General features: G+C 47.8%; 1 protein-coding gene across 1 annotated transcript in view; it reads right to left on the bottom strand.

Annotated features, from left to right (window-relative positions):
* The window catches only part of Lrrc20 (leucine rich repeat containing 20), a 107,702-nt gene that overhangs the window by 70,006 nt on the left and 14,577 nt on the right, over nucleotides 1–23,119 (bottom strand). The gene's annotated exons all lie outside the window — the stretch shown is intronic.

Consider the following 23,119-nt stretch of genomic DNA (forward strand, 5'->3'; position numbering starts at 1 on the left):
CCGAATAAAATATTTTCCTTTGTGAGAGTTGCCATAGTCATGGTGTCGCGTCACAGCAATAGAAACCCTGACTAAGAGAGAAGTTGAGACCAGAGACTGGGGTATTGCTATGATAGGCCTAGCCATGCTTTTGTTTGAAGGAATATGGACCTTGGGGCTGTGGATCAGAAAAGCAGTTGGATGCTTTAAGTGCTGTTTAATAGACCATACAAGTAGGAGTATGGAAGACTGTGGTGCTGAGTGAGATTTGATGAACTGTGGGGGCCTGACTCAAGAGGTTTCAGAGGAGAAGAATTTTAGTATATTACCTAGAGATAGTTCTTGTGATATTTTGGTGAAGAATGTGGCTGCTTTTTGCCCTTGTCCCAAAAGTCTGCCTGAGGCTAATGTAAAGAGTTTTGGATTAAGTGCATTAGCTAAGGAAATCTCAAACAGCCTAGTACAGACTCTGTTGTGTAGTTACTAGTGTTAATTCTAATGAAGATTTATAATGAAAAGGAGCAAGCTGAGCAAGGAAAAATACAAAATGTATAATTTGCAGAGAAAAGGAGCACCAGGAGGTAGAATGGAGGTAAGTCCTGTGTTCAAGGAGATTAAGAAATGGACTCAAGGGAGTAGTGACCTCAGGGCAAGACCCCACTCAGCTAAATTCCAACTTGTGAAAAGGAATTAAAGAACAGTTTACAGCTGGGTGTGGTGGTGCACGCCCTTAATCCCATCACTTAAGAGGCAGAGGAAGTCGGATCTCTAAATTTAAGGCCAGCTGGTCTACAGATCAAGTTCCAGGACAGCCAAGCTTAGGAAGTAAAGGAAACCATGGAAAACAGACAGCTGGTGACGATTTAATTGAATGAGGAAGCCATGTTTCAGCCACAGCAAGCATCAGAACTCAGCAGCTTCAGCCACATGGCTTTAAGGATAGAAGAAAGGGGCTGTGGAATTTGCCTCTGCAACTAAGGAAAGCTGCTGAGGCCAGACATGTGTCAGGGGTGTGTCCCTTAATGGAAACCTAGAGAGGCCATTGCATGAAACTGTGATGCTGAAGCTTGGATTGCCTTGGAGACCCCAAGATGTGGAGATGCCAGAGCTGTGGGATACCTGTCAAGGAGAGCTGCTAACAGGGAGTGGAACCTGCCCAAGAGAAAGAAGTGTGTTGCAGTCAACAAAGCTGAAAGGAGTTTGGAAATCTGAAGAGCGTTTTGACATCAGACATAGTGATGCAGAGTTTGAAGTTTGCCCAGCTGGTTTTTGGTCTTGCTTTGGTCCAGTATTTTTCCTCATTATGTTCCTTTCTCTATGTTTTGGAATGGTAGTGTATATCCTGTGCTATTATATGTTGGAAGTATGTGATCTGCTTTTTGATTTTGATTTTATAGGGGATTACTGTTTAAAAATTGCATGAATCTCAGGAGAGACTTTATAAGTTTGAGACTGTTATAGACTATGGAGATTATAAAGTTGGACTGAATGCATTTTTGCATTATGATGTGAATACAAGCCTCTGGGAGCCAGGGAGTAGAATGTGGTGGTTTGAAAGAAAATGGCCCCCAAAGGGAGTGGTACCATTAAGAGGTGTGGCTTTTTTGGAGTAGGTGTGGCCTTGTAGGAGGAAGTGTGCTATTGTGGGAGTGGGCTTTGAGGTCTCCTTTGCAAGTTATGCTCAGTGTGGGACAGTTCATTTCCTATTGCTTGTAGATCAAGATGTAGAACTCTCAGCTCCTTCTCCAGCACCATGTCTGCCTGCAATACCACCATGTCCCGCCATGATGATAATGGACTAAACTTCTGAAACTGTAAGTCACCCCAATTAAATACTTTCTTTTATAAGAGTTGCCATGGTCATGGTGTCTCTTCACAGCAATAGAAATCCTAACTAAGGCACCAACCAATGCAAAGCTCCTTCCTCACTAGGAAGCAAGGTGACTGCTGTTGTTTATCTCAAAGGCTGACGCTTGGCTGTAGATCCAGACAAAGGGCTTCTTACCCATCAGGATGCTCTCTGCAGACAGCAGCAAAGACAGAGACCCAAGAAGAAAGATCTCCTCAGGTCCAAATCAAAGCTTTTCTAGGCCAACTCTTTCTGGCTGTGGCACCTGGGACAGAGTTTTAACTATCTCAGACACCTCTTCAATACAGTGAGGACGTGAGCCATACAAAAACCTGTCTGTGAATGTCCACAGCTGAACCATTCACAACAGCCTGAAAGTGGAAAGCACCCAAGTGCCCAGCCATGGAGGAACAGAGAAAAGAATTATGGTATATCCATGCAATGGAAAAATATTCATCCATAAAAATGGACAGAATTCCAACACAGGCTACAACGTGGCTGAACCTTGAAAATATTTTAAGAGATGAAAGAAGCCAGTCACAAAAGTATAAACAATATATGGTCCCATATACATGAAATGTCCAGAAAAGGCCAGTCTCTGGAGACAGAAAGCAGATTAGTGGTGAGCAGAAGATAGGGCAGAGACATGTGGGCCTGCAGCTAATGGGTAAAAAGCTCATATTTAGGGTAATGAAAATGTTTTAGAATTAGACAGTGGTAATGGCTTTACAATCCTGTAATTATACTAAAAACTACCAATTTATAGGCATGGAAAGAAATGTATTTGACAGAAGGTGATTGGCACAGTGCCTTCCAGGCAGTCTGCATACAATAAACAGGATTCACTGCTATGAAATGAAGAGATGCAGGTGTGTGTGCATGTGTGCATGTACACGTGTGTGTGTGTGTGTGTGTGTGTGTGTGTGTGTGTGTGTGTGTGTGTGTGTTTACGTACATGTGTATACTGGTGGTGGTCTTCATTTGTTGTTGGTTTGGTTTCTTTTTTCTTTCCTTTTATTTCTTTTTTTTTTTTTTTTTTTGGTCTTTCGAGACAGGGTTTCTCTGTGTAGCTTTGCGCCTTTCCTGGAACTCACTTGGTAGTCCAGGCTGGCCTCGAACTCACAGAGATCCGCCTGGCTCTGCCTCCCGAGTGCTGGGATTAAAGGCGTGCGCCACCATCGCCCGGCTCCTTTTATTTCTTTTTCTTGCCTGTGTAGTGTATGCATGCATGTGTGAATGTGTGCTCATGTGTATATGGGTATATATGTGTGTGTGCATGCTCATGTATGTATGGGTGTGTGTGTGTGTGTGTGTGTGTGTGTGTGTGTGTGTGCTCGCGGAAAAGTGGAAGTTCAAAGTTGATATTATGTGTCTTCCTCTGTTGTCCTCCACTTCATCTCCCAAGGCAGGGTCTCCAGCTGACCTGGGAGCTCACCAATTCTGACTAGTCTAAGATAGCTAGTTTACTCCAAAGAACATGTCTCCCCCTCTCCACCCCACCCCCATACAGTCTCCTTCCCTTGAGCGCTAGAATTACAAGTGGCCACATCTGCTCAACATTAAACGGGTTCTGGGGATCTGAGCAAGCCTTATCCACTGAGCCATCTTCCTGCCCCCTTTTGTTTTTGAAACAGGGTCTCTTGTGAGATAGCTCAGGCAGGCCTCCATATTCATCCTCCTGCCCCCACCTCCTGGGTGTTAAAGTGGGGAGGGTATGCCTTCCTCAATTGTTCTCTACCTTATATTTTGAAGCAGAGTCTCTCCCTGAACCTGGTGCTCATTAATTCAGCTAGGCTGGCTGGCCAGTGTGCTCAGGCATCTGCCTGTCTCTGCCTCCCTAACACTAGGGTTACAAGCCAACTGCCACCACACCCAGCATTTTAGTAGAGCTCTGGGCATTGAACTTGGGTCCTCATGCCTGCAAAGCAGGAGGCCCTTTACCTACAGAGTCATCTCCCCGGCCCTGGGATATGGGACTTTTGGAGAAAAAAAAAAATCCTTATTCTTTGCTGGAAATAATCATCCTGACTGAAATAATCAGGCATACATAGAAAGGCAAATATCACGTTTTCTCTCATATGTGATATTAGCTTATAAATTTTAGATATTGGGCTGGAGAGATGGCTCAGCAGTTAAGAACACTAGCTGTTTTTCCATAGGTCCTGAGTTCAACTCCCAGCATCCACATGGCAGCTCACAACCATCTATAACTGTAGCCCCATGGGATAGGATACCCTCTTCTGATATGTGGATGTACATGTAGATAAAACATCTATCTATATAAAACACATAAATAATATGTGTGTGATGGTTATTCCTGGTTGTCAACTTGACTATATCTGGAATGAATTATAACCCAGAAATGGAGGGCACAACTGTGATACGGATCTTAAGGCAGGAAGACAACAAGCCTTTGCTCAGGATCTTGAGGCTGGAAGGCACACCTTTCATCTGGGCCATAGCTTCTGCTGGAAGCCTATATAAAGACAATGGAAGAAGGGAGGGGTGTTCTTCACCTGCTTGCCCTCACCTCAGCACATTCATTTCCTTCTTCGAGATCCCAGCAGACCAGCTGAGACACCCAGCCTTGTGGGACTGAGCAGCTACTAGATTCTTGAACTTTCCATTCATAACTAGCCATTGTTGGACTGCAGCCTGTAGGTCATTCCAATAAATTTATATATATATATATATATATATATATATATATATATATATGAGAGATAGAGAGATTCATCCCATAAGTTCTGTGACTCGAGAGAACCTTGACTAATACAGATTTTGGTACCAGAGTGGTTCTAGGGAAACAGAATTATGAGGATGAATCTTCTAAGTATCTGGAATAGGCTTCTTAATTTGCCTGCATCTTCAAATTCACCAGCACCTCCAGCTACTGAAATCTCTCCAGTCATTCTCCTGGGAGCTCGGAGAGTACTGAAAGCCCATGGTATAAACTATATTTGAAACTTAAAGAGATAAAAGCCTTTGGTTATCTTGATTCATCAGCAGTGAGTGGCACTGGATTTCATGACATTACATTTGAAACTTTTGACAGCTTGGGGGAAAATAGGGAAAACGATGCTGCTGGTTGGTTGTTCTCCATCTCTCTGGATAAACTGCTAAAGGGCAGGAATGAGCTCCATGATAAAAGTAACCAACTCCAGAATCCAACGACAATAAGCTCGGTGAGAAAAGCGACCGACCAGCTCCGGGTGCGAATAAATAGTCTAGAGGTTTCCAAGTGTGCCCTGGAAGAGAAGCTGCTCTCCAACAACACAGAGCTCAGAAAATCAAGCCGAAGCCACCGTTACAAGGATGTCTGAGTTATGGCGAAAATTCAAGTCTCAGCCTCAGAGGGTGTCGGCAGATAAAGTAAGGGCGTTAACTGGTAAAGAATGAAATCCTGTAACTTGGGATGGGGATGTGTGGAAGGACCCTACTGAAGCTGAGACCTTGGAACCCTCAGATTCTCAAGGGTTTCATCTCACCTGAGGAAGTAATACCCTTAGCCCCACCCCTTGAAATATTGCCCTTTCCACCTTTTCACGGAGGGAATTAATCCATCAGTGTCTGCGGAACAGCAAGACTGTTTCTGGAGGAAATGCCAGCAAGACAATACCGATGTCCCTCAGTTGCCTCTAGACCTATAACCAGGCTCAAGGCAAAGCCGGCCCCTAGAGGGGAGGCAGAAAGTGTGGTCCATGGGGAAGCGTGCCACACTACTAAGGAGGAGCTCAATGATTTTGCTAATTCATTCAAGCAAAAGTCTAGGGAATATGTGTGGGGATGGATCTTAAGGGTGTGGGACTGTGGCTGGAGAGATGGCTCAGAGGTTAAGAACACTGGCTGCTCTTCCAGAGGTCCTGAGTTCAATTCCCAGCCACCACATGGTAGCTCACAACCTGTAATGAGATCTGGTGCCCCCTTCTGGTGTACAGGCAGACATGCACGCAGAACACCATATACATAATAAATAAATAAATCCTAAAAAAAAGGGGGGGTGGGATAATGGTGGAAGGAACATAAAATTAGATCAGGCTGAGTTTATTGATATGGGCCCTCTGAGCAGAGATTCTAGGTTTAATAAGGAAGCTTGCTCAGTTTTTTTTTGTTTTTTTTTTTTAAAAAAAGGTGTGAAAAGCTTGTTTGAATAGTTGGCTGGAACGTTTATCAAAAGATGGCCTACTGAAAAGGAGTTGGAGATGCCTCGGTTTAGAGTTGAGGGAGGGATTTTTAAGGCGCAGGGAAAGTGCAATGCTAGAGTGGATATGCTGTGTAAAACCTGATCCCCCACAATGGGAAGGCCCAGAAGACACGACCTTTACGAATCCTATAAGATGCAAAGTGGTGAGGGGTACTCGTATACTGGAAGAGTTCTGTTGTCACCCTTTTCCTTGCCCCAGACCTTAGGGTTGGAGATGCTGCTGCTCAAATGGATGAATTAAATGTAATGGGTCTAATTGGGCCGAGGCTGCAAGGGCCAGGTGGCAGCATTGAATCAAGGTGATCGTAGTTATCATGATGGGTAAAACAGAGAAAACAACGTTCACAATGGCCTAACCCGTAATGGTCAGCGCAGGCAAGGTGAATTTCATGGTGGCATGACTCATACGGAGCTTTAGTACTGGCTAATCATGATGTTTCCAGGTATGAAATAGATAAGCCTACTGCATTTCTGTTTGATCTGTATAAGCAGAAAAATTCTCAAACTAACCAAAGAAAGGATGCATTGGATAATGGAAAAGGCAACCTCAGCCAGTGAATCAATTTCCAGACTTGAGCCGGTTTGCAGACCCAGAACCTCTTGAATGAAGGGGTGGCCAGGTTCCCCTGGGGGAAGGACCTTGATAAGATACCTAAAAGTTATGCAGTTAGCCTTTCTCCAGTTCTTCTCCAGAGGGACCTGAGGCCTTTGACAAAGCTAACTGTTCACTGAGGGACAGGAAACAGTAAGCCTTTCCAGGGTCTGTTGGATCCTAGTTCTGAACTGACACTGATTCCAGGAGATCCCAAGAAACATTGTGGCCTCCAGTTAAAGTAGGGGTTTATGGAAGCCAGGTGATTAATGGAGTTTTCGCTGATGTACAACTCACAGCAGGTCCAGTGAGTCCCTGAACTCATCCTGTGGTTATTTTCCCAGTTCCAGAATGGATAATTGGGATAGATATACTTATAAGTTGGCAGAATTCTCACATTGGTTTCCTGACCTGTGGAGTGAGGGTTATTATGGTTGGAAAGGCTGAATGGAGGCCTTTAGAATTGCCTCTACCAGGGCTGGAGAGGTGGCTCAGAGGTTAAGAGCACTGACTACTCTTCCAGAGGTCCTGAGTTCAATTCCCAGCACCCACATGGTGGCTCACAACCATCTGTAATGAGATCTGGTGCCCTCTTCTGTGTACATAATTTAAAAAAAAAAAAAAGAATTGCCTCTACCAAGGAAAATAGTGAATCAAAAGCAGCATTGCATCCCTGGGGGAACTGTGGAAATTAGTGCCACCACCAAGGACTTGAAAGATGCAGGGGTGGTGGTTCCCAAAACATTTCCCATCAACTCTCTTATCTGGCCAGTGCAGAAGACAGATGGATGGTGGAGAATGATAGTTGACTGTTGGAAACTCAATCAGGTACAACTCCAGTTGCAGCTGCTGTACCAGATGTGGTTGGTGTCCTTACCTGAGCAAATTAACACATCTCTTGGTACATGGTATGCAGCTATTAATTTAGCAAATGCCTTTTTCTCAGTACCTGTCTGTCCATAAGGACCACCAGAGCAATTTGCCTTCAGCTGGCAAGGCCAGCAGTATACCTTTACAGTTTTGCCTCAGGGATATATTAACTTTCCTGCCGTGTGTCATAACTTAGAAGGGATCTTGATCATCTGTCTCTTCCAGAAAATATTACACGGGTACACTATATTGATAACATTATGCTTATGGGACCAAATGAGCAGGAGGCAGCAACCACTTTGAACTCATTGGTAACATACATATGTGTCAGAGGATGGGAAATAAATCCAACCAAAATTCAAGGACCTACTTCAGGGAAATTCTTAGGAGTCCAGTGGTGTGGGGCTTCCTTCTAAGGCGAAGGATAAGTTATTGCTTCTGGTCCCTCCCACCACCAAGAAGGTAGCACAATGTTGAGTGGGCCTTCTTGGATTTTGAAGACAGTACATTCCCTATTTGAGTGTGTTACTCCGGCCCATATACCAGGTGACTCAGAAAGCTGCTAGCTTTGAGTGGGGCCTGGAACAGGGGAAGGCTCTTCAACAGGTCCAGGCTGCTGTCCAGGCTGCTCTACCGCATGGACCATATGATCCAGCAGACCCGATGGTACTGGAGGTGTCAGTGGCAGATAGGGATGCTGTCTGCAGCCTTTGGCAGCCCCTATAGGGGAATCACAGAAGAGACCTTTGGGATTTTGGAGCAAGGCTCTGCCATCATCTGCAGACTACTTTCCCTTTGAAAGACAGCTCTTGGGCCTTAGTGGAAACTCAGTGTTTGACAATGAGCCACCAGGTCACCATGGAACTTGAATTGCTCATCATGAGCTGGGTGTTATCAGACCCACCAAATCATAAAGTAGGACATGCACAGCAGCAATCTATTATCAAATGGAAGTGGTATATACAACAGGCCTGAGCAGGTCCTGAAGGCACTAGCAAGCTACATGAAGAAGTTGCCCAAATGCTTATGGTTTCTACTCTTGTTACAATGTCGTCTGCTGCCAAGCATGCACCTATACCCTCATGGGGTGTGCCCTATGATCGGTTGACTGAGGAGGAGATGACTAGGGTCTGGTTTACTGATGGTTCTATACATCATGCAGGCACCACCCAGAAGTAGACAGCTGTAGCATTACAACCTCTTTCTGGGACAACCCTGAAAGATACTAGCAAAGGGAAATCTTCACAATGGGCAGAACTTCGAGCAGTACACAGGGTCATACAGTCTGTGTGGCAGGAGAGATGGCCCGATATACAACTGTTCACTGATTCATGGGCTATAGCCAATGGATTGGCTGGATAGTCAGGGACTTGGAAGGAGTATGAATGGAAAATTGAGGAGAAAGATATCTCAGGAAGAAGTATGTGAACAGATCTCTCTAAATGGGCAAAGGATGTAAAGATACATGCGTCCCATGTAAATGCTCACCAAAAGGTGACGTCAGCTGAGGAGCAGTTGAATAACAAAGTAGATTTGATGGCCCACTCCGTGGACAGTCAGCCTCTTTCCTCAGACATTCCTGTCAATGCCCAATGGGCCCATGAACAAAGTGGCCATGGTGGCAGAGGCGGGTTATGCATGGGCTCAACAACATGGACTTCTGCTCACCAAGACTGGCTATAGCTGCTGCTGCGTGCCAGATCTGCCAACAGCAGAGACCAACACTGGGCTCCAGACATGGCACCATTCCCCCGGGTGATCAGCCAGCAACCTGGTGGCAGCTTGACTACACTGGACCACTTTCTCCATGGAAAGGACAACACTTTGTCCTTACTGGAGTAGACACGTATTCTGGTTATGGATTTACCTTTCCTGCACGTAATGCTTCTGCCAAAACCACCGTTCTTGGACTAACAGATTGCCTGATCCACTGATATGGTGTTCTACACAGTATGGCTTTTGGCCAGGGAACTCACTTCACAGTCAGAGATTTGCAAAAGTGGGCCCACGATCATGGAATCCACCAGTCTTCCCTTGTTCCCCACCAGCCTGAAGCAGCTGGCCTGATAGAAAGATGGAATGTTCTTTTGAAGACACAGTTACAGTGCCAACTAGTTGACAGCAGCCTGGAGGACTGGAGCTGGGTTCTCCAGAAGGTGGTACATGCTTCAAATCCGTGTCCAATATATGGTACAGTTTCTCCCATAGTCAGGATCCACAGGTCCAGGAATCAAGGGGTAGAAAAGGGAACAGTTCCACTCACTATCACTTCCAGTGACCCACTAGGAAAGTTTTGCTTCCTGTTCCTGTGGCTTTAAGTTTTGCTGGCCTAGAAGTGTTAGTTCCAGAGAAGGGAGGGCTCCTGCCAGGAGCCACAACAAACTTTCCATTGAACTGGAAGCTCGGACTTCCCCCTGGTCAGTTTGGACTTCTAATGCCCTTAACCCAACAGGTTAAGAAGGGAGTAACAGTGTTAGGAGGGGTGACTGATCCAGATTACCATGGGGAAACTGGACTGCCTCTCCACAATGGAGGGAAGAAGGATTCTGTCTGGAATGCAGGAGACCCTTTAGGGCGTCTCTTGGTGCTACTATGTCCTGTGATTAAAGTCAGTGGGAAGCTACAACAGCCTAATCCAGGCAGGATGACAAAGGGCACAGACCCACTAGGAATGAAGGTCTGGGTCACTCCTCCAGGAAAAGAGCCAAGGCCTGCTGAAGTTGCTTCCTGAGGGTGGGGAAGAGAGTATCGGTAGTTATCATATGTAAGTTTGAGATACTAGAAGGCTGTCTCCCAAGAACATTACAACTATTCTAAATTTATAATGCGTTTCTGTTTGTTCAAGGGGTAGCTATATCATCTTAGGCGTAATTATGTCCTGGTTAAATATATAGTGCATTTGTGATTGTACGTGAGATAGTTATGTTTAGGCATTATTATGACCTGGTTATTGTTTCTCATTTGGAAATTAATCATGACCTAAGGATATATGATTGTGTGTCAAGTTGACAAGTGGTGGATTGTGATGGCTATTCCTGGTTGTCAAGTCAACTATATCTGGAATGAACTATAATTCAGAAATGGAGGGCACAACTGTGATCCTGATCTTGAGGCAGGAAGACAACATGCCTTTGATCCAGATCTTGCGGCTGGATGACACATGCCTTTAATCCAGACCTTGAGGCTGGAAGGCACACCTTTCATCTGGGCCATAGCTTCTGTTGGAAGCCTATATAAGGACAATGGAAGAAGGAAGGGGTGTTCTTCACCTGCTTGCCCTCACCTCAGCACATTCATTTCCTTCTTTGAGATCCCAGCAGACCAGCTGAGACACCCAGGCTTGTGGGACTGAGCAGCTACTAGATTCTTGAACTTTCCATTCATAACTAGCCATTGTTGGACTGCAGCCTGTAAGTCATTCCAATAAAGTCTCAGATAGATAGATAGATAGATAGACAGACAGACAGACAGACAGATAGATAGATAGATAGATGACAGATAGAGATTCATTCTGTAAGTTCTGTGACTCTAGAGAACCCTGACTAATACAGTGTGTTTCACTTGGAACTCACAGAGGTCAGGGGCCATGGGGGAGGGGATGTTTCAAGGAAGGGGACATAGAATATGATGTTATAAGGGATAAAGGAGAAGCTGGAAGGATTAAATGAGGTGGAAAATAAGAGGGCAGGGTAGAGGAAGGAATATGGGGAGGGATGATAAACACTGAAGATCTTTTCTAAAAAGCCATATGGAGGGCTAGAGAGATGGTTCAGTGGTTTAGAGCACTTGCTGCTCTTGTGGAGGACCCAAGTTCGACTCCCAGCACCCATAAGATAGCTCACTACAATCCTGACTCTAGTTCCAGGAAATCCATTGCCTTCTGACCTCTATGGGCACTAAGCACACATGTGGTACACATATATACATGCAAGCCAAACACACGCACATAAAAGTAAACATTTTTTAAAATTTTTAAGAAGAAAAAGCCATAGAAACCTACCACTAAAATATATACATATACAAAGAGTTTAAATGCAGTTACCCTATAGTGAGAGACAATACTCCAATAAGAAATCATACACTACCTAATAAAAACCCCATTGCCAGGAATGGGTTATTTCTTTTTCAGTTGTTGGCCAGTGGGATCCCATACAACCGCCCCAAACAATACAAGCTATTGCCAATGCTTAATTACCCTGCAGAACTCAATGGTAAGAAGACCCTGTTGCCGAAGATATCAGATACTGGAGTCATACATAGAACATGGAGAAATCTAACTGGTACTCACCTGGAAGCTTCACCCATACTGGCTAGCTCTCACAGGGCTGGAAGGTGCTACGTACACAACCAGGGGAGAAAGGTAATCATCAGTCTCATCTCACTATGAACCCTGCGAGCAAGATATGCCGGTTGGTGCAACAATGGTACAACTATTATTGAAGTAACCAACCACTTTCTAACCCAGCTCCACGAGGCAGAACTTATACCTGCCACTGTCAACCAGGCCAAAAACCTGTGGCTAGACAGGTCATGGCCTCAGGCGTGAACCTAATGCTACTATTCTGCTTAATGGACATACTATTAAAAACGACATATTGCTATATATCCTCCAGGCTGCTGTCACCTAATTGGCACATATTGCTATATCCATAGGTCGGTGCATCTCTCAAGCCTTATCAGAGAAGTTCCTTCTTGCAATAAATGGCAGTTAACACAGAAACCAGCAGCTGGCCAGCATGCAGACAGCAAGAGACTTTGGAGTGCCCAGCCCTAAATGGAACATCTATAATTATAACCCTCCCCAAAAGGCTACTCAAGGAAACAGTGTTTTCTGGACATAATAGGGTGGATAGATATAAGAGCTCACAGTGATTGTGACAGCGTGCATAAGACTTGCATAAAGCCCAAACCAGACCAAATCCCAGCATAAAGGAAGGGAGGTGAGTATGGCGTTTCACCCCTAGCTGAGGGGCGACTGGCATCTGATTGCTGCTGGAAGAAGAGCCAGTTTTCTTCAATGATGTGACACCTGCTTTACTGGTCACGCTACAGGGCAGACCCCATACCCAGGATCAGTCAGCCAACACAAACACAAACTAGACTTGATGGGCTTGAGAGAGAAGTAGGAAGAGAGAATATGAAGTTGGTGGGCAGGAAAGTGGGGGAAGGTCTGGGAGGCGCTGAGGGAAGGGAATAAATACAACAAAAGACACTGTATAAAAATTCTCAAAGAATTCATGTAAACATCATTTAAAAAAAGAAACCCTTTTCATTGCTGACAAGCTGGTCTGCTATTTTAAGAAGAAAAAACACCAATATTCACTTAAAAATAAAGTTTCTTTTTTGCAAATACAGAATACATGAATGACACACAGGTTCTGACTTGAGACATCCATTATCTTAATTTAGTCAGTGACTCATCCCAGCCAGTGAGGAGTCAGAAGAGCAGCCATGATGCTGCTGACAACTTAGACACCCACAGCTCTGTGGGGTCCTCAGCTGGTCAGGGCAGAAGCCACAAGGGCACAGCAGTCAGCGCTGACTGAACATCACTGGGCTAAACCTGACGACCACCTCCAAGAGAGGGATTCCTGGCATCTCCTCTGCAGATGAAGAAGCTAAGGCCAGAGGAATTGAGATTTTTTTCTCAGAGTCACACCTTAAGTAGGGAAAAATGGGTGGAATGTCTTCCTCTTGAGGCTCATGGCCCTACAGAATTTGGGGACCCAAATCCTGATCTGCAGCTACTCTTCACAAGGGAACATGGGCAGGTCACTCTTTAGTTCTCATCTCTAGCTCTCTGTCTATAAATGCTCATGTTCTCAACGAAGGTCAATGTCCCTCCCCTTGAGACTCTTACTGTGCGTGCGTGCGTGTGTGTGCGCACGCGTGTGCACACATGCCCCTATGTCTCTTCCTCTATCACACTGTACTTTATTTTTACAGACATCATTGTCTGCAAAACTGATTGAACATCACTGGACTCACTGAATCTGAAGTTCAATTTGCTAGACTGACTGGACAGTGACCCCCTCAATGAACCTGTCTCCCCACAACCCACCAGCCCCTGGGATTATAGGTGTATGCTGCTAGACCAGCTTCTTTTCAAAGATTTATTTGATTTTTATTCGGATGTATGTATGTATGTATATATATACATATATATATATATGTATGTGTACAGGTTTGTGCACATGAATGCACATGCCCTCGGAAGGCAGCATGTGCTCTTAACCACTGAGCCATCTCTCCACCCTGGTACCCAGTTACCTAGCATGTGCCAGGATCTGGAAGGACAAAGGACTGTCTCTGGGTAGAGGAGATAGGCATGGTCCATAGGCAAATGACAGTTTATAAAGGGAAAGGGGAAACCCTGTGAGCCAAAGGGGGCTTTTGATTGCTGAACTTCAATACTTTGATAGCTGGACCTTGGTAGTCGGCCTCAGGAGGAGGAAGTGACCAAATAAGGGACTAGACCTGGGTTGCTAGCTTTAAGAATGTAATCTAATGGTTTTTAGCAAGGTAGAGGGAATGGAGAAGGGTAAGGCAAAAACTGTTGGCACCATTTGTCATGCTCAGGCCTGCTGGAGCCCTTCAGTAAGAACTGGGTCCCACTGAGGCAGGTAGTATGTTAAAGGAGCGCACTGGAGGCCAACAGACTCAAGTTCAAATCCCAACACCAGATTTGCTGGCTATGAGAGTCAAAACCAACCCCTACTTACTTTTTCTTTTTTGGAGTGCTAGAATTTGAACCCAAGGCCTGAAACATGCTAGGCAACTATCTGCTGAGCTACACCTCCAATTTTGGGGGGCTTTGGGAAGATTGTTTTTGAGATAGCTCTCTATATAACCCAGGCTGGCCTTGAACTGGCAACCTTCCTGCCCCAGCCTCCTGAGTGCTGGAATTAGAGAGATATACCACATATCTGGCTCTCTTTGTGTGATGCAAAAGTACCACCTGTCGAAAGCTATCATTAATTCATCTGACCCATTCATTCATTCATTCATTCATTCATTCATTCATTCATTCGAGAAGTCTCTCCCAGACAGCCACTGTGTTAACATTGTCTAAGGACACGATGGTAAGCTAGACCCAACTGCTGCCTGCGAGGCGCTCGCTCACGCTCCAGCACAGTAAGCAGAGTCACAGACCTGAGAGGGCGGTCAGCTCTAACTGTCCTCGGGAAACAGAAGGGTATGTTAGGACAGCAGACCACAGAGGTAGGGGCGAGTCGAGCCTCAGCACAGGAATAAGCTAGTGCAGCAGTCTAACGGGGCACCTGCAGGGCTCCTTAACCAGGTCTTTCCTCCAGTGCCTGCACAGCGATGGCCATAGACACAGCACATGGTGAGATACTGCTCTGAAGGGAGGACTTGACAAAGAAACCTCCCAGAGAAAGCAGAGCGTGACAGAAATATGCATCTTGGCAATCCAGTCAGCCAAGGCAGGACAATTCAAAGGGTCCTAAATTCACCCCCATCGTTCGGGATAATGAGTCTGGACAGCACCATCTCTGTGAGCGATCACAATTTCTCGACTTTATCGAGAAAAAAAAGATCGCTTCTGGCACGTGCAAGATCACATTTAGAGCCCAGAGGAGGCTTGATTCCAGAACTGCTGGCCTGGCCAGTCCACTCCAACCTGACCCTCCATCCCTCCCACCTTAACAGCCAGAGTCGCACGAACATTTGTGGAAATATTTGGTTTTAATATACTCCTCAGCCTCCTCATTAAGTTGCCTGCCCAAGGCTAACATTTTCGTGCCTGAGCAACAGGAGCTTTTGATACTGTGAAATTATCTATTTGCCGATTTCTGAGGCTAGGTGTTTTCACTCTTCCACTAACACGTACTATCTGAAGCTGCATCATTAGCCCTGCAATTTCAAAGAATTGCACAGGTCTATGGGATTGAGGGAGGGAGCAATCTAAGGTGGGGTGGGCTCCTGGAGCAGTAGCTCTTCTGCAGAAATCCCCAGTGCCAGCTGGCCGAGCCATCTGTCCAATTCCTTGCTGTGAGCCTCTCCATGGTGTCCCACAAGGTCCCCAAATTTCCCACATTACCAACTCCAAATAAACTAGGCTTCCTTGCTTTTTGGGGGGGCATTAGGGGGAATTTTTTGAGACAGGGTTCCCCCCACCCCCGCTCTTTTATTTTTTTTTTCTAGACAGGGTTTCTCTGTGTAGTTTTTTCTTGGTGCCTGTCCTGGATCTTGCACTGTAGACCAGGCTGGCCTCGAACTCACTGAGATCCGCCTGGCTCTGCCTCCCGAGTGCAAGATTAAAGGCGTGCGCCGCCGCCGCCGCCGCCGCCGCCGCCGCCGCCGCCGCCGCCGCCGCCGCCGCCGCCGCCGCCGCCGCCGCCGCCACCACCACCCGGCTTCCCTGTTTGTTAAAGTGTAACCAGGTTCCACACAGCACACCTGACTGTCTTCTCATCACCCACAAAGGTGCCAAGCTGCTTCTTCCCTGGGTTCCCTAAGGTGGTTTCACGTGTGCCCTACACCCAGCAGTGACCTGTCTAGACCTAAGCAGGTCATGCAGCTCTCTTGCTGAGAAGTCATCAGGGACCTCTGTCACCACCCAGATCGGAGGAAGCAGAGGCAGCTCACGCACTCATTTAACTGATTTCAAAAGCAGTGTGTCACTCTGACAGTGAAGACACATATTTCCCTACGACATGGGCATGCTGGCCATAAACTAAAGTGCTTCCAAACACAGGATCAACAGTCTCCTCAGAGGTAACAATGTGTGCTCCACCCTGGAGAGAACTCTGGCTGGGTTTAAATCCCCCGCCCCATCCCCTCCTGGGAGGTAGGCCTGGGGAAGCGGCTCAGTGCCCCCAGGCCTCTGTTTTCTCCTCTGTAACACGGCATTAGAGGCTGGAATGTCACCCAGTTGGTCGGTGTCCACTCAGGATGTAGAAAACCAAACTGAGCATAGTGTGCAAGCCTGTAATCCAAGCACTCTGGAGGCAGAGCCAGGAGGACCAGAAGTTCAAGATCCTCCTCAGCGACATAAGGAGTTGGGAGGCTTAACAGGTACCTTTTATGGTTAATCAGATCGCAGAGTTAAGGATGAGATGGGAGGGATGTCCAGCAGCTGAGACAGCCTGGTCCATGGAAGACAGTAAGCGGACGTGCATTCCTATTTACGGGTCATTTTGATTCTAAGTGACTTTTCCACCTTCAGGCTCTTTAGATCCTGGCCCTGTGTGAGGTAGGGCCTCAATGCACAACTATTTACAATGGGCATACCACTTCACCTCCTAACTGGCTCCTCTACCCTTCTGTGTGGCCCTGCCCTTCCTGGAAGGGACCTCCCACCTTTACCCAGGACACCTTGTACGCGGGCCCCCTGCCTGCACCTGCACCTGACTCACCTTTTAAGGTTCAGTAGCTTCTGTGCAAAGCCCACAGGGCAGATGCACAGCTGGCGTCCTGTGTGTGTAAAAGCAGAGCTCATCCATATGCCATTCACCCCCTCCTCTGCACGGACTGTACAACCCACAGGGCCATCTCTCCATCTGGCGCCCTATCTGCACGGATTGCAGCATTTCCATAAATCACTGCCCTAGCTGGGCCCTAGTGTTCTTGCTGTAGAGGGACCCCCACCATCCACCTGCTTCCCTTGACACAAGCCAGGGAGGGTCCAACTCTCACCCCTAAGCCACCTCCACAGCAGAGGGATGGGAGGAGGGAGGAGGGAGGGGAGGAGAGCAAGTGAATGAGGCTTTATTCATGTCTCCAGCGCAGGCACTGGCTTGGGACGAGTTCTCTGACCGGGTAACATGGGACAGAGCTGGAGCCAGGGAGCCAGGCAGCCAGTCCCTGGGGCACTGACCTCTATTCCTAGAATCTGACAGTATGGATGTCTGAGGTCCTCAGTCCTCAGTGATGTCAGAACAGGGAGAATGAGGCTCATTCACTGACGCTTTTGGACCTCCAAAAGGATCTACAAGTCCAAGGGAGGGAGAGTTCTGGGGCCGAGCCACAGAGCTTTGGGGCCTTTCTCACCACTGCCATGAACTGGGGCAGCCTAGGACTCCAGCTGACCGCTCTCTGTCCCAGCAATCCCACAGCCAGCCAGTCTGACCCCAAGAGCCTCATGCTCTTCTGGTCCCACAAAACACTGTGCTAGAGAGGAAGGGGCTGGGGCCAGAGGGCCGGGTGGGAGAGCCTGGCTTCCCACTACCTACCCTCCCCTGCTTTGGAGCTAGCACTCGAGGCCTAGGGATTACCCACAGCTTCTCACTGTGCTTGGATTTTGATTTCTGTCTTCTTCCCGGGTGGGGTGGGGTAGAGGGTTGTTTTTTAGGACAGGTCTCATATGCAGCCTGGAACTCATGATCTCTACCTCCAGAGTGCTGGGATTACAGAGGAGTAGTACAATGGCTGGCATCTGTGTTTTGTTTTGTTAGTGGGCTTTTGTTGTTTTTTTTGAGTCAGGGTCTCATGTAGCCCAGGCTAGCCTTGTGTTTACTAGATAGCCGAGGATGTTCCTCCCGCCTCTCCTTCTCAAGTGCTGGGACTGTAAGAATATCCCACTAGGCTTGATTTACTAGGCAAACGCTCTCTGAAATGAACGACATCCCAGCACATCTGCTGCTGTTTTATTGACCATCTGCCTGATTTAAGTATTTCTCCAGGTGCGAAGGTCACAGCTAGACCTTAGAGCAAGTCCACACTCGGTACCGCAGGTATCAGAGCGGCTCCTTCCCTGTCCCAGGTCTCTGCACCTGAGGCTGAGGGGTCTAGGCGGGCTCCATGACCACCTGGGCACAAAGAAACACTACACCAAGGACAGAAGACAAGGTGTTCTGGAAGCTCCCCAGCCCTCTCCTGCCTCCCACTGCCTGGACTTTGAACCCACGGTTCTGGGCCTCGGCTGCGCTTGACATCAGTTCAGAAGCTCCACAGGACCCAGGAGGACTGACGCTAATCACTGGCCTGTGAAACAAGAGCCGCCCCAAGCTTGGGTCCTGCACTGAAGCCCAGCAGGCGTCGGCGCCAGGCCAATTTGCTGGTGGTAAAGCTGCTGTTTCTCCGATTCTATTGATTTTGCTTTTCAAGCCAGTTATTTGCTTCTGAGTTATACTCTCGCATCCTACCAGGATTCCACCTACGCTGCTCTCTCTACACTGGCACATCCTGTCAGGGACACCAGCCTCAGACTCTCCGAGGCTTATTGACAGCCACTGCAGCCACGGCCAGCCCACACAAGCCTGCTTTCTCAGACTCCCGGGCCAGAGACTGTACATGTCCGAAGCACCTTGCCGAGTGGGCTGGCTCCCCAGCACCTGTATAACTGACACAAGTCGAGGCCAGAGTTGGGAAGTGACTGCCAAGGTCACCTCGCAAGGTCAGGGCTGAGCTAAAGGCTTGTACTGGGTGGTTTCGTGTGTCAACTCGACACAAGCAATAGAGTCATCAGAGGAAGGAGCCTCCGCTGAGGAAATGCCTCCTTGAGATCCAGCTATCTGGCATTTTCACAATTAGTGATCCATAGGGAAGGGCCCAGCCCATGGTGGGTGGTGCCATCCCTAGGCTGCTGGACCTGGGTTCTATAAGAAGGTGGGCTGATCAAGCCATGGGAAGCAAGCCAGTAAGCAGCACCCTTTCATGGCCTCTGTATCAGCTCCTGCCTCCAGGTCCCTGCCCTGTTTGAGTTTCTGTCCTGACTTCCTTCAGTGATGAACAGCAATGCTGAAGTGTAAGCCTGATAAACCCTTTCCTCCCCAACTTGCTTTTTGGTCATGGTGTTTCATCACAGCAACAGAAACCCTGAGTGAGACCAGGCTCAAGCCTCAGGACTCCTCTTGCCATCAACAGGCCTATCCTAAGAGGGATGAAAGGGGCCATAGGTACCCGGGATATGTCCCACCTACTGGCTCTTCCTCTCTGCCAGTGCTACAACCAGCCAGTACCCAAGCCAGCCTGAATGATATCTGTCCTAAAGATCCATACTACCTAGAAAGGATGCCTACAGCCTGGGTCTCTCCTTACAAAATTACATGCATGTAAGAACTGCTGGGGTGGGGAGGTGGTGGTGCACGCCTTTGATCTGAGCACTCAGGAGGCAGAGGCAGGCAGATCTCTGTGAGTGTGAGGCCAGCCTGGTCTACAGAGTGAGATCCAGGACAGGCTCCAAAGCTACACAGAGAAACCCTGTCTCAAACAAACAAACAAAAAAGAACTGCTGGGCAGCCCTGAACCCATTTACAGTGGTGTGGGTGAACACCCTGGGGCACATGTGTGCCGTGAAGTACAACACAGTGACGCACAGAACAAACATCTACAGGGCCGCGAGGAAGATCCCGAGCAGTGAAGCGACAGAATCAGAGACGGATGTGTGGAAAATCCACGCACACAGCGCTGGAGAGACTGCTCGGTTAAGAATGGCCGCTGCACAATCAATGGGGACCGCAGTTCAGATCCCAGCACCCACATCCCACTCAACATCCGCTTGGGGCCTGCACGTGCATACACTCAAATACACACTTGCACATACATTCACACACACAAATAAGTAAGTAACCTTCCTTTAAAAATCCACGCACAAGCCGGGCGGTGGTGGCGCACGCCTTTAATCCCAGCACTTGGGAGGCAGAGGCAGGCGGATCTTTGTGAGTTCAAGGCCAGCCTGGTCTAGATGAGCGAGATCCAGGAAAGGCGCAAAGCTGCACAGAGAAACCCTGTCTCGAAAAACCTAAAAAAAAAAAAAAAAAAAATCCACGTGCAGGAGGCTGCACAGACGGCTAGCAGTTAAGAGTGCACACTGTTCTGGAAAGGACCTCAGTTAAGAGCGTACACTGTTCTGGAAAGGACCTCAGTTAAGAGTGTGCACTGTCCTGGAAAGGACCTCAGTTAAGAGTGTACACTGTCCTGGAAAGGACCTCAGTTAAGAGTGTGCACTGTCCTGGAAAGGACCTCAGTTAAGAGTGTGCACTGTTCTGGAAAGGACCTCAGTTAAGAGTGTGCACTGTTCTGGAAAGGACCTCAGTTAAGAGTGTGCACTGTTCTGGAAAGGACCTCAGTTAAGAGTGTGCACTGTTCTGGAAAGGACCTCAGTTAAGAGTGTACACTGTTCTGGAAAGGACCTCAGTTAAGAGTGTGCACTGTTCTGGAAAGGACCTCAGTTAAGAGTGTGCACTGTTCTGGAAAGGACCTCAGTTAAGAGTGTGCACTGTTCTGGAAAGGACCTCAGTTAAGAGTGTGCACTGTTCTGGAAAGGACCTCAGTTAAGAGCGTGCACTGTTCTGGAAAGGACCTCAGTTAAGAGTGTGCACTGTTCTGGAAAGGACATCAGTTAAGAGTGTGCACTGTTCTGGAAAGGACCTCAGTTAAGAGCGTACATTGTCCTGGAAAGGACCTCAGTTAAGAGCGTACACTGTTCTGGAAAGGACCTCAGTTAAGAGTATGCACTGTTCTGGAAAGGACCTCAGTTAAGAGTGTGCACTGTTCTGGAAAGGACCTCAGTTAAGAGCGTGCACTGTTCTGGAAAGGACCTCAGTTAAGAGTGTGCACTGTTCTGGAAAGGACCTCAGTTAAGAGCGTGCACTGTCCTGGAAAGGACCTCAGTTAAGAGTGTGCACTGTCCTGGAAAGGACCTCAGTTAAGAGTGTGCACTGTCCTGGAAAGGACCTCAGTTAAGAGTGTGCACTGTCCTGGAAAGGACCTTAGTTAAGAGTGTGCACTGTTCTGGAAAGGACCTCAGTTAAGAGTATGCACCGTTCTGGAAAGGACCTCAGTTAAGAGTGTGCACTGTCCTGGAAAGGACCTCAGTTAAGAGTGTGCACTGTTCTGGAAAGGACCTCAGTTAAGAGTGTGCACTGTTCTGGAAAGGACCTCAGTTAAGAGTGTGCACTGTTCTGGAAAGGACCTCAGTTAAGAGTGTGCACTGTCCTGGAAAGGACCTCAGTTAAGAGTGTGCACTGTCCTGGAAAGGACCTCAGTTAAGAGTGTGCACTGTCCTGGAAAGGACCTCAGTTAAGAGTGTGCACTGTTCTGGAAAGGACCTCAGTTAAGAGTGTGCACTGTTCTGGAAAGGACCTCAGTTAAGAGCGTACATTGTCCTGGAAAGGACCTCAGTTAAGAGTGTACACTGTTCTGGAAAGGACCTCAGTTAAGAGTATGCACTGTTCTGGAAAGGACCTCAGTTAAGAGTGTGCACTGTTCTGGAAAGGACCTCAGTTAAGAGTGTGCACTGTTCTGGAAAGGACCTCAGTTAAGAGTGTGCACTGTTCTGGAAAGGACCTCAGTTAAGAGTGTACACTGTTCTGGAAAGGACCTCAGTTAAGAGTGTGCACTGTTCTGGAAAGGACCTCAGTTAAGAGTGTGCACTGTTCTGGAAAGGACCTCAGTTAAGAGTGTGCACTGTTGGCTGGGCGGTGGTGGCACACGCCTTTAATCCCAGCACTCGGGAGGCAGAGGCAGGCGGATCTCTGTGAGTTCTAGGCCAGCCTGGTCTACAGCGCAAGATCCAGGAAAGGCGCAAAGCTACACAGAGAAACCCTGTCTTGAAAAACCAAAAAAAAAAAAAAAAAGAGTGTGTACTGTTCTGGAAAGGACCTCAGTTAAGAGTGTACACTGTTCTGGAAAGGACCTGAGATTGGTCTCAAACACCCAAGTGAGAAAATCGTGGGTGTCAGTCCCTGCCTTCCGCCTTGTTGGAAACAGGGTTTCTTCTTCTCTACCACTGCCTATGCCAGTGCTCTCAGGTTTATCTCTGCCTCCATCTTGTGCTACAGCATCTGGCTTTGTTTGGGTTCTATGGATCCAGACTCAGGTCCCATGCTTACACGGCCAGCATCCTGCCCACTGAGCCCTCGGACCAAATTTCTGCTGCTTTTAAGCCACCTGGGCTGTGGTGATCTATCAGAGGCGGCTGACTGGACTGGAACATTGGCATCTCTGGGATGGGGCTAGGGAGGGTGCTGAACACTATGTGCACGGGGTAGCCACGCTCCAGAGAAATGGTCGGCTCAGAGGTCACCAGTGTGAGACTGAGGGAGCCCGCTCCAGGATACAAAGCTTTCAAGAGGTCCTGAGCTCCGGAAGGGAAAAAGCTCTCTCTAGGCCTGGAGGAAAGCTCAAGCTTGGTTTCCCAAACCCTGCAATCTGGAGAGACTGTCTAGAAACGGCAGTTTAGATAGGGAGCGTCTCACACCCCCTCCACATCGCATCATACAGAGGCAAAGCCAGGAGGAGGCTCTCATCACACAGGAACTCAGGGTCTCTGGGGAGAGCAGCTGGACGCTCTGCAGTGGATGGACAGCACCCAGCCCCACCCAATGCAGGAGCCAAGAAAGCAGGAGAAGGGCTTTGGCTTTCTCGGTGAGCAGAGATGGGAGTCTGAGGGATGCCTCGGGAGCCTGTCCCTACCCTCGTACCCTCAGAAAGACTGGACCTGGCAGACTCTGGGGACTCCCCAGGCTAGAAACACTACAGTGAAACATACCACCCCTAAACTCACAGGTTGCTCCAGGGACAGTAGGTTAACAAATCTCAACTAAGGCCGGGCTAGCACCCAGCCACGACGGAGAGGGTCATTCCTGCTTTAGTCCTGGCTGCTTCCCTTATCCTAAGTGTGTGTGTACAGAGAGGGAGAGAGGAACGTGGAGAGAGA

The sequence above is a fragment of the Peromyscus californicus genome, unplaced genomic scaffold, assembly GCF_007827085.1.
Source record: "Peromyscus californicus insignis strain IS unplaced genomic scaffold, ASM782708v3 Scaffold_19__1_contigs__length_69161282, whole genome shotgun sequence".
In the NCBI taxonomy this organism is placed as follows: domain Eukaryota; kingdom Metazoa; phylum Chordata; class Mammalia; order Rodentia; family Cricetidae; genus Peromyscus; species Peromyscus californicus.